Below are 12,251 nucleotides of genomic sequence, written 5' to 3'. Positions count from 1 at the left end.
AGTTTGGAGATAAAACTATTTTTATTTATAATGCTTATTAAATTGGAAGATGAGAAACTTTATGTAGAGTCTGAAGATAATTAAGCACATGCATGCATATCAAAACAGGGCTGGATCCTTAAACCAAGCATAAAGCAAAGCTTTCTAAATTGAAATTAAAAACCAATTTCCGTGGCTGCATTAGCTTGGCCAGCATTTATTAAAACTGCACAAGCCTGAAAATAAATAGTAGCATTCAATATTGCTCATTTTTTGTTATCCTTTCATTATAATGAGAATTCAGCAACAAAATTGGGACATATATATATATATATATATATATATATATATATATATATATATATATATATCAATCATAAATATTGTTGACCTCAAATGAATTGTCAAAATGTTAGATGCAAAAACCGTGTCCCAATCATATTAGATATCATAATCCAACTATGATTAGGATTAATAACCTATTCATACACAACCTAAGGTTATTTGATCCTATAAAAGAAGCCACTCTCAATCACAAGAACTCAAGCTTTCAACACCTAATCGTGAGCACGAGAGTCATTGAGAAGAGATACCCAAATTCCCTTGAAAAGTAGTACAAGTGTTTAGGTCACAATAGTTTGATAGGAAATCATATTGTGTAATCCCTGTTCCCTAAACTAAGTGTACTTTGAATATCAAGCTTTTAGTGGATTTAGGCAAATTCTCAATTTGAGAAGTGCCTCGCAGATTAGGGTTGTTTGCCCGAACTGCGTTATAAATTAATTGTGTCACAACGCCAGTTTCAACATTACCGAGTCCAACGTCTATATTAATTTCAGTTGGTATCAGAGCGGGTCTGCTTAAGTTATTTGCAGGATCCAAATGGAATTCCCTAGAGAAGGTCTTTCAAACAATAGACCACCAGCCCTACTTGGCACAAACTTTTCCTACTGGAAAGCTTGAATGCAGATATACATTTTAGCACAAGGAGAAGGTGTCTGGAATGCAATAGAGAACGAATGGAAAACTCCAGTCGATGACAAAGGAAATGCTAAAACTAGAATCGATTGGAGTGAAGAGGAGAAAACTGAATATGACTTCAACTCGAAGGCTATGAATGCAATATATGGAGCAGTAAGCGAAGACACATTCAAACTAATTGCCTCTACTCGCATAGCCAAAACTGCGTGGAGTATATTGTGCAATCATCATGAGGGAAACACATCTGTAAGACAATCTAAACTACAGATGATACAAACAGAATTTGAAAATCTAAAAATGGAAGAAGAAGAGAGCATCACCCAATTCAGTGCCAGAGTTTTGAGTATCTCTGGAGAAGCATTCAACCTAGGGGAACCTATACCCGAACATAGGATTGTCAAAAAGGTACTACGCTCACTACCTGGAAGATTCCTAATAAAAGTCACTGCTATTCAAGAAAATAAAGATTTGAATACATATAAACTTAGTGACCTAATGGGAAATCTTCAAACCTACGAGCTTGAGATGTTGCAAAACCAGAAAAACAATGGCAAAGGAATAGCTTTACAGTCCAAACAAGAAGAGAACTCAGAAACTGATTCAGAAACCATGGAACAGTCAATTGCCCTATTGACAAAGAATTTTAATCGAGTTCTCAAAAAGTTCAACAAGTTCAGGAATAAAAATTTCTCGAACAACCAAGGAAATTCCATAGTCAATCAAAAACCATTCAATCCAAAACGAAGAGATAATGCAATCACGGAAGGAATACAATGTAATGAATGCAAAGGATTTGGGCATATCCAATCAGAATGTGCCACATACTTGAAAAGGAAAAATAAGACATATATAACAACCCTGAGCGATGACTCAGATAGTGAAGAAGATGGCAGCAACACAAATTTCGTAGCTTTTACCGCCAGCCATGAAAGTAACAATAATGATGACATGCAAGAGCTACTAGAGGCATACACTCAACTAAATGCCAAGTGGGAGCAGATCATCAAGGTAAATTTAGAACTCATGGAAGAAAATCATTATTTAAAAAACGAAAAAGATCGAGTAGAAAAACAATACAAAGAAGCTCAAAATGAACTATCAGACTTCAAAAACAGAGAAGCTAAACTACTACAAGAAATCAAGGAGCTTATCAAAAGACCTAGGACTCAAAGCACAGACACCAGTGAGAATCACCAAACTGAGATACAGGAAGTGTCACAACAGCACTTCCGACACCGAAGAAGAATAAGGTGCTACTATTGCCACAAACTGGGACACATCAAAGCACACTGCTACAAAAGACAAAATGATTTTTACTACAGGAAAAACAACAGAGTATGGCCATCACATAACAGAAGTAATAGCAAGAAAATCTGGGTAAGAAAAGACCAAAATGTTGCATATACCTCCAAAACAAACAAATAGCAAGATATATGGTATTTTGACAGCGGATGCTCCAGGCATATGACTGGAAATCCAGAAAATTTAGAGAATATACAATATAAAAATGAAGGATATGTTACCTTTGGAGATGGAGGAAAAGGGAGAATTATCGCAAATGGAACCTTGAACGTATATGGGCTGCCAAAACTGTCAAAGGTCTTCTTAGTACAAGGATTAAAAGCAAACTTGATCAGTATAAGCCAACTATGTGAAGATGAACTTAAAGTGGAATTTTCAAAGGATAGTTGCAATGTTCTCAATCAAAATCATGAATGTGTTATGATCGGAAGAAAATCCACAAATAAATGCTACACATGGGACCGTGATCTAACTTGCTTACAGACAACCGTCAATCAAACACAATTATGGAACCAACGGATGGGTCACATAAACTTTCATGACATGAAAAAGGGTTTGAAGAAGGGAGTCTACCGAGGAGTTCCAACACTTGACCTAGACGAAAACAAAAAATGTGATGCATGCCTTGAAAACAAAATAACACGAACAGCCCACAAGAAAACCTCAGGAATACACACTTCTAGAATCCTAGAACTACTTCACATGGACCTATTTGGGCTAACTCAGACAGAAAGCATAGGAGGAAAAAGATAAGTTTATGTAACAGTCAATGACTATTCACGATTCACATGGGTAAACTTTCTTAGAGAAAAATCTGAAGCATTCACAATATTCAAAACTCTCATTATCAAAATCCAGAATGAAAAGGATGGAAGAATAGGAAAAATCATTCGTCTAAGAAGTGATCATGGAAGGGAGTTCGAGAACTCAAAATTCAAGGAATACTGCATAGAAAATGGGATTCATCATGAGTTCTCCGCACCAAAAACACCCCAACAAAATGGAGTAGTCGAACGAAAGAATCAAACTATCCAAGAAATGGCAAGGGTTCTCTTAAACCACAAGAGACTTCCATCAAAATTCTGGGCAGAAGCAGTTAATACAGCATGCTACTTGATAAATCGAGTATTCATACGAAAAGAAACCAACATGACACCATATCAAATCTGGAAAGGAAAAACACCAAATTTAAAAACACACACATGTGTTTGGAAGTAAATGCTATATTCTAAAGATAGAGAATCATTGAGAAAATTTGACATCAAAGGGGATGAAGGGATTTTCCTAGGATACTCCTCAAACAGCAGGGCATATCGAGTATTTAATCTTAGGACATACACTGTCATGGAATCTATAAATGTTGTGGTCAATGACACAACAACAGAAGATTTCCCCACCAATGATGAAGAAACAACTGTTGTTGAAACAACAGTTTCAACACCACAAAATCAGAAATCCGAAACAGAATCAACAGAGAAAGAAGAAGAAGAAAATCTTAAGGAAATCAAAGAAACTCTCACTACTGATGAGACCAGGATACAGAAAAATCATCCAGTAGAAAACATCATAGGAGGACTCAATGAAGGAATCATAACTAGAGGAAAGAAACGTGACTATCAAAAAATGGAAGAAGGAGACTACGACTATTGCTACACCTCAAAAATAGAACCCAAAAACATCACGGAAGCCTTAAAAGATGAATTTTGGGTGGAAGCCATGCACGAAGAGTTACAACAGTTTGAAAGAAACAATGTCTGGCAGTTAGTCTCTAAAACGGAAAACGTCAATATCATAGGAACAAAATGGATCTACAAGAATAAAACAGATGAACAAGGAAACGTTATACGAAACAAAGCCCGACTAGTATCACAAGGATACACTCAAGTTGAAGGAACAAATTTTGAGGAAACATTTGCTCCAGTAGCCAGAATTGAATCAATCCGGCTTCTCATAGCAGTAGCCTGCATACTCAAGATAAAACTTTACCAAATGGACGTGAAAACAGCATTCTTAAATGGTAATCTAAAAGAAGAAGTCTATGTTGCTCAACCAAAAGGGTTTGAAGACCCACATTTTCCACAGTGTATTTAAACTCAATAAAGCACTATATGGGCTAAAACAAGCACCACGGGCTTGGTACGAACGTCTCACTGAATTCCTAGCCAAAAAGGGTTACAAAAGAGGTAGTGTGGACAAAACTCTATTTGTCAAACACTATGGTCAAGATATAGTCATTGCCCAAATCTATGTTGATGACATAGTCTTTGGCTACACTTGAACACCACAAAAACTAATTCATCACTAACATGGAAGGAGAATTTGAGATGAGCATGGTTGGTGAACTAACCTATTTTCTAGGTCTACAAATCAAACAACAAGACAGTGGGATCTTCATTTCACAAAGCAAATATGCAAAGAACCTAGTTAAGAGATTCGGACTAGAGGAAAGCAAAGTTGTCAGAACACCAGTTCCAACAACAGAAAGAATCTCAAAATATATTGAAGGAAAACAAGTTGAGCATACCCTATATTGAAGTATGATAAGAGGTATACTATATCTAACTGCTAGTAGATCAGATCTAAGCTTTGGAGTAGGAATATGTGCAAGATATCAAGCAAATCCTACTGAACAACATCTAAAAGCAGTAAAAAGAGTCATTAAATATGTTAAAGGAACTACCGAATTAGGAATATGGTATTCTTTCGATACCAATCATCACTTATCAGCCTATTGCGATGCTGACTGGGCAGGAAACATAGATGACAGAAAAAGCACCTCAGGAGGTTGTTTTTTCCTAGGAACAAATCTCGTTTCTTGGATAAGCAAAAAAACAAAGTTCTATATCATTATCAACAGCAGAGGCAGAATACATCGCAGCTGGAAGCTGTTGTACACAACTACTTTGGATGAAACAGATGCTTGAAGATTATAGAATACATCAAACAACTATGACCATACACTGCGATAACAAAAGTGCAATAGACATCTCCAAAAACCCAGTACAACACTCAAGAACAAAACACATCGACATCAGACATCATTTTATAAGGGAGTTAGTAGAGAATGAAATTATCAACCTCACACATATCAATACGGAAAACCAGCTTGCTGATATACTAACCAAGGCACTCGATGGAAATAGATATGCAAAATTAAGAGCCGAAATAGGACTGTGCACTTTGTGAATAAATACATGGGCAAGTCATTTAAAAAAAAAAAAACAAAAAACAAAAAACAAAAAAAAATATTATATATATATATATATATATATATGTATATACCAGGACTATGTGGTCTAATGGTATCCGAGTTGGACTTCCAATTGGAAGATTATGAGTTCAAGCCTTAGTGGAGGCGTTATTGGTTCTTTGTGTTTCATTAGGTTGAGAAAAGTATATGAACAGATACTACAATGTAATAGAACTAGTAGCTTTCAAAAAAATAAATAAATAAATATATATATATATATATATATATATATATATATATATATATAAGAAGTCCATACTGTAATCTTAAGAGGACCAACCCAACTATCCAATATAAGCAGTCCATAACCCGCCCAACTTCTGGAAATTCCCAAATTAAACATTTCATTGTGGACATTCGATTGAGAGCTCTCATCCACGATCAAATCCCCACGATCATCTTCCACACTCCACAACAGAGCAACAACAATGGTGAGAACAAGAAACCAAAGGAAAGGGAAGATACATCGGAGACGATCAAATCCCCACGATCATCTTCCACACTCCACAACAGAGCAACAACAATGGTGAGAACAAGAAACCAAAGGAAAGGGAAGATACATCGGAGAGGAACCACTCCGTAGTCCGCCGGCACCAGAGTTCCATCAAACCCGGTATGCATCGAAGAAGAAGATCCCACCACCATCATCATGGACCTGGTCCCCATCTCACAAGTCCCATTCGAAGAAATTCAAGAATGTCGAAACCCTAGTCCAGGTAATCTTACAGTTGATTTACATGGGGATTTTACAATTTCTCTACCCACTGTGGATGAAATTAGAGATAATACTAATTGTACCCAAGAAGAGGAAGATCATCCCACTATTGAACCCTCACCTCCACCTCCTCTGTCCGATAGAGAACAGAAAAAAGGAAAAGGTCTGACCCTTACGAAGGGGCAGATCCTAGAGCAAAAAGGCCCAATGATTTCCCAATTTATGCTAGACCCCCCCGAGGAACTCCTAACATACTTCCCCCAAGACAGAGTAATACTAAGAAACAAAAAGAAAAAATCACAGAAGAAGAACAAGAATGGGTACCCGAAGATATAAGAGAAGACACTGAATGTGTAAAAAGGGCCTCAGACAAGAAGAGAAAGAAATTGAATGCTAAGGATAAAGGGAAACAAAAGGTTGTTAGTGATGCTGACCTGTCAAAACTGCCAAAACCCTATAGTCCAAAATTTTTGACTAGAGAAAATGCCAAAGGGTGGAATAAATTTATGGAGAAAAACATCATCAACCAGAAACTTCTTGTACTAGACAAACTGGAAAACTATGAACAAATATCTGATGCTCTAACAAGAAACCAACTACTGGGGTCAGTCACAAATATCTACCCCTATGAGGAACAAGCAATCAAGGAATTCTATAGCAGCCTCACCAAAGCTACAACCAACCCCAATAACCCAATGTTTGGAAAGGTATATCTAAGAAGAAAATTTTATGAGTTCAACCCTGAAATCATCAATGAATACCTAGGGACAACTACAGGGGACCAAAATATTCAACTAGAAAGTGAGCAGGTAGCCCATGAACTTATAGCTGGAAATGTAAGTTTTGACAAAAACAAAATCAAGGTCGCATCCCTAACAAGCAAGTATGCTATACTATAGAAAATTGCCCTTGTCAATTGGATGCCATCTCGACATGAATCAACAGTTAAGCGGAGCCTAGCAGAACTGCTATACAAAATAGGGAAAGGGATCAAAATCAATCTTGGAGTTATTATTCACTCACAGATCACACACTTTGCAGAAAACAGAGAGTCAAAAGCCCTACTAATCTTTCCAAATCTGATCTACTCTATCCTAACCAAGCAAGGGCTAAAGTCTCAGGGAACAAAAGTACAAGTCAAAACCTTGAACACAACCATAAAACTGAAAAAGGGGGCACACCAAAATGACCTCAAGGCCTCAGTCCCAGCAGATGATCCAACTGACCAGCAAACTCTAATCAAATACTTTGAAAAAAGGTTAAAATAATTAGATGACTCAGAAAAACAATTGTTACGAAGACACATGGAAATCAAAGAAGAAAGAGCAGAAGTACTACAATGGTTGACAGCCCTAAAAGCAGATGATAAAGCAGAAGATGATCAGGAAAATGAAGAAGAAAATGACAGTGGAAATAATGAAGAAAATGGTCAGGAAATTGAAGAAGAAAGTGGCAGTGAAAATAATGAAGAAGATGGTCAGGAAGTTGAAGAAGAACAAGCAGATAATGAAGAAGAAGATGGACAAAAAGATGAAGAAGAAAGTAGTGAAAAATCTACCAAACATTCTCAAACTTTTAGCAAAAAGGGGGAGAAAATGGGTGGGAATTAGCTGTAGATAATCTAATCTGGGAATCAGCTGTAGATAATCTAATCTACTCCAGGAAGTTGATTTTTTTTTGTGACTGTCTTTGAATATGGGAATCAGCTGTTAAATTGATCTATTTGTGACTGTTTGTTTTTGGGAACTCAGCTGAACTGTCTTTGGATATGGAAATCAGCTGTTTAATTGATCTATTTGTGACTGTTTGTTTTTGGGAACTCAACTGATCTATCTGGAATATATAACAGGATGTTTTGACTACATTTTTTTTCCTTTTGAAAGACTATGTCTGACAGTGTCTGAACACTTAGAGTATCCGGAGTGTCTTGGAGCATATAGGATGACTGGACAAATCTACTTATGTCCTGGCAGGCTATTGGTGATTATCTTTTGAAGACTTGAAGTATCAAGATTATTTGACAAACTTCTTGTGATCTATACTGTGTAGCAGTCCCAACAATTGTCTATTCTTGAATATTTGTTGCATCTGCATATTACAGCATTATGCTATAGGATCTCATTTAAAAAGGAAAAAAAAAAAAAAAAAAAAAAAAGGAGGGGGAATCAAAAGCAAGAAGAAGACACATCAAGACTGGGATCAAACTAAGGGGGAGATAAGTCAAGAATCAAGTCTCTCTAAGGATCAAGGTTTTTGCAAAAGTTTGACAAAGGGGGAGAGTGTTGACCTCAAATGAATTGTCAAAATGTTAGATGCAAAAACCGTGTCCCAATCATATTAGATATCATAATCCAACTATGATTAGGATTAATAACCTATTCATACACAACCAAAGGTTATTTGATCCTATAAAAGAAGCCACTCTCAATCACAAGAACTCAAGCTTTCAACACCTAATCGTGAGCACGAGAGTCATTGAGAAGAGATACCCAAATTCCCTTGAAAAGTAGTACAAGTGTTTATGTCACAATAGTTTGATAGGAAATCATATTGTGTAATCCCTGTTCCCTAAACTAAGTGTACTTTGAATATCAAGCTTTTAGTGGATTTAGGCAAATTCTCAATTTGAGAAGTGCCTCGCAGATTAGGGTTGTTTGCCCGAACTACGTTATAAATTAATTGTGTCACAACGCCAGTTTCAACATTACCGAGTCCAACGTCTATATTAATTTCAAATATTATATTGCAGCCTCCAACTTAAAGAAATACCCAAACACGTACAAAACATAGAACCAGAAAATCAACATTGCAGTTTTATCTACTTCTATACTAATTTTGGTCCCACTAGTATTAGAAAAATGACAGTTTTGATCCACATGTTTAATCACTACCAATTATCATCCAAGAACTATTGTTTTCGTACCAAAATTGATCGCGCCGATCATACCTTATGCTAAAACATAACGGAATGTGAAATTGGTAGGGGTATTTTCATCCTTTCATAATTAATATGTCAATTCCGACATGAATAAAAAGGATTTAAGGATTTTAAGCCCTAATTTAAAAATCAATGACGACTCTGCTACAGCTTTGCTGAAGCCACGCAAGGAAGGACAAAGAACATTGATTTTTAAGTTAGGGCTTAATCCCTTTTATTCATGTTGGAATTGGCATATTAATTATGAAAAAGTAAAAACACCCTTACCAATTTTACATCCCAACATGTTTTAGCCAAAGAGGTGACTGGCATGAAAACAATAGTTGTGTTGGATGAAAATTGACAATGATTAAACATTTGAACCAAAACTATCATTTTGCTAAAGCTAGTAAGACCAAAATTGATATTTGCTCAAAATGTATACATCAATTCAACAATCTTAACCTGATAGCACAAGAAAAAAAGTTGGGGTTGCTCACCTGCTGCCATGGCCCTTCAATTCATGAAGGAGAATGTAATTGAACGCCTCTTTTGCAACTGAATTAAGCAACTGCATTGCCCTTCTGCACTGAACTGGCAACTGATATCTCTGCATTTCATAACTTTCCTTTACACCTCAAACATTCACCAAAGAAGGAAAAAAAATCTTTTTTTTTTTCTTGAAGATATGGAGAAAGAAGAAATAAACAAAATCTGACCCTTTGCTTCAAAAAAAAAAAAAAAAAAAGAAAAAAAAAGCCCAGGCTAGAACATATTAAACAGTGTAATCAAGAAACTTTATTGCGACATACGAATGAGGCAAGGAAATACATTGAATGTATGGAATTGGAGAGAAAGAAGTAACCTTTTGCATGTGCAGGGAATGCGGACCGTACCATTGATACAAAGTACATTTCTAATATATTAAATGTACACTATTTATGTGTATTACTTTTAATACACAAATGATATATTTACGAATAATATTCTTTTAGTACATAAATCAGTATATTAAAAATGACCATGATCCATGGTATAATGATTGTAATTTAACCGTCAAGTATGAATTACTTGCTATGGAGCCTCTACTCTGTTATTTTTTGATGAAAAAACAAAATAAGTTGTATGAATTAATATCTTGTGATAAAAAAAATTTGGTGAAAATTTATGGGTCCATGTACCATTACCCATAAAACGTTGTTAATTTTAAATTTTATAACCAAAAGTGGTAAATCATAATGCTCGAAAGACCAAAAATGATACAAATCTATAATTCATATAATCCTTCTTAACCTATAAATTAAAGTAGCATTATAAATATAGATTATTGATTTCTGTTAACTTAAAATGATTCTTTGTCTTTTTTTTTTTTTTCTTTAGGTTGCCCAAAGGTATCCCTCCAGTCGAAAGACTAATCCCCATCCTCCGTCCATACTGTCAGCACACTAAGTGATAGGGGACTGACCAAATGGTTTGCTCCATTCACATGGGTGGGATGGACTGGCCAAATGGTTTGCTCCATTCACATGGGTGGAGATCGAACCCCCAACCTCATGCTTAAGGGACGAGGTGCTGAACCACTGCAAATTATATCGTGCACCGTGGTGCATGATCGATCATGCACCGCGCATAAAAACGACGTCGTTTTGTTTAATGAAAAGAAACAGAATCTTCGCAAAAAATAACTCTGTTCTTCAGTTTCATTTTTGTATACACTGCAGTTTCAGTTCAACACAACTACAGTTTCATTTCGATATAACTACAGTTTCATTCAATATTTATACACTCAAATATGTGAAAATGTTATTTAATTTTATTTTATATACACTATAGTTTCATTAAAACAAAACTACATGATCATTTCAATATAATTACAGCTTCATTGTACAATATACACTCAAATATGTGAAATGTTATTCAGTTTCATTTTATATATACTGTAGTTTCATTTCACCACAATTACAATATCATTTTGATATAACTCCAGTTTCATTTGATAATATAAAAATAATACGTGAGACAGTGTCGGTTTAGACACATTGTAGTGTCACTTCGTTATAACTGCAGAAACGGCGCCGTTACGACGTGCGGTGCATAATCAATTATGCACCGCGGTGCACGATATAACGACTGCTGAACCATCACGCCAACCATATTGGTTTAAATGATTCTTTTTCTTGATTATTAAAATGTATACACTAATTGACTTCTCAACATCAACTTCTACAATCACTATAGGAACATTTTTTTTACACAATAAATTAAAGCTAGATTTAAAGAGAGAGCCAAAAAGTTCACTTCCACTTCCTATCCATCATACTCTAAACCAAGCAGATGCACACTTCTAGATCATGCATATCTTCATATAATTTATGTTGCATTATTAATAAATGAAACATATTATCTTAAAAATGAAAAAATATTTCATTGAACATAGTTTCCATTAGTGTAGTTTTTACACTTCATTATTAATAATGCCACGTGCACTCAAATTTGAAATCTTATTAACCAATAAATCAAGTACGAAGATAACCATAAAAATACAACAATACCAAAGCAATGCGGAAAAGAAAAACCTATGAAAATGAAACCCAAATTAGAAAGAAAAATGCATACCTCACATTATTTGTGACGCTTTTGTAAAAAGCAACAAATTCATCCTTTTAACATTAGCATATTCAAGCATTCCTTGGAACGGTTTTGCGTATCTTATTCCCGTAGAAAGTCACAAACAACCATTTTGGCTTCCCAGTTCGAGCCATGAGATTTTCCATGAAGATTCCAAATACCATTCCACAACAAAACCCAATCACTACCGCTCTCCAAGTAAATCCACTCAAGAATTTATCTTCCAACTCAACATGTTGTTGTTGGTGTTCATTTGACCTATTGTTGTCATTGCATTCTCTTGACAATGGAAATCCACATAAATTGAGGTTTCCTCCATATGAGTCATTTCCAAAAGTGTTAAATTGGTTGCTCCTAGGAATGGGCCCAATCAAATGATTTTGAGACAAGTTTAACACTTCAAGAAATGTCAATTGTGTGATCTGCTCTGGGATCTTCCCTACCAAGTGGTTCCAAGAGATATCCAAAGATTCGAGCAA

General features: G+C 35.5%; 1 long non-coding RNA gene across 1 annotated transcript; it reads right to left on the bottom strand.

The window, feature by feature from the left end:
• Positions 1 to 7: 7 nt before the first annotated feature.
• On the bottom strand, positions 8 to 12,194 carry LOC109177156. Its single transcript, XR_002053529.1, has 2 exons — positions 11,761 to 12,194; positions 8 to 215 (listed from the first exon to the last, which is right to left on the bottom strand). It is a non-coding gene; the product is annotated as an uncharacterized LOC109177156 (long non-coding RNA).
• Between the last annotated feature and the right edge of the window lie 57 nt (positions 12,195 to 12,251).

This window comes from Ipomoea nil, unplaced genomic scaffold, assembly GCF_001879475.1.
Source record: "Ipomoea nil cultivar Tokyo-kokei standard unplaced genomic scaffold, Asagao_1.1 scaffold0800, whole genome shotgun sequence".
Taxonomy (NCBI): domain Eukaryota; kingdom Viridiplantae; phylum Streptophyta; class Magnoliopsida; order Solanales; family Convolvulaceae; genus Ipomoea; species Ipomoea nil.
Note: the sequence above shows the minus strand (reverse complement) of the source record. Positions and strands in the feature narration are given on the sequence as shown.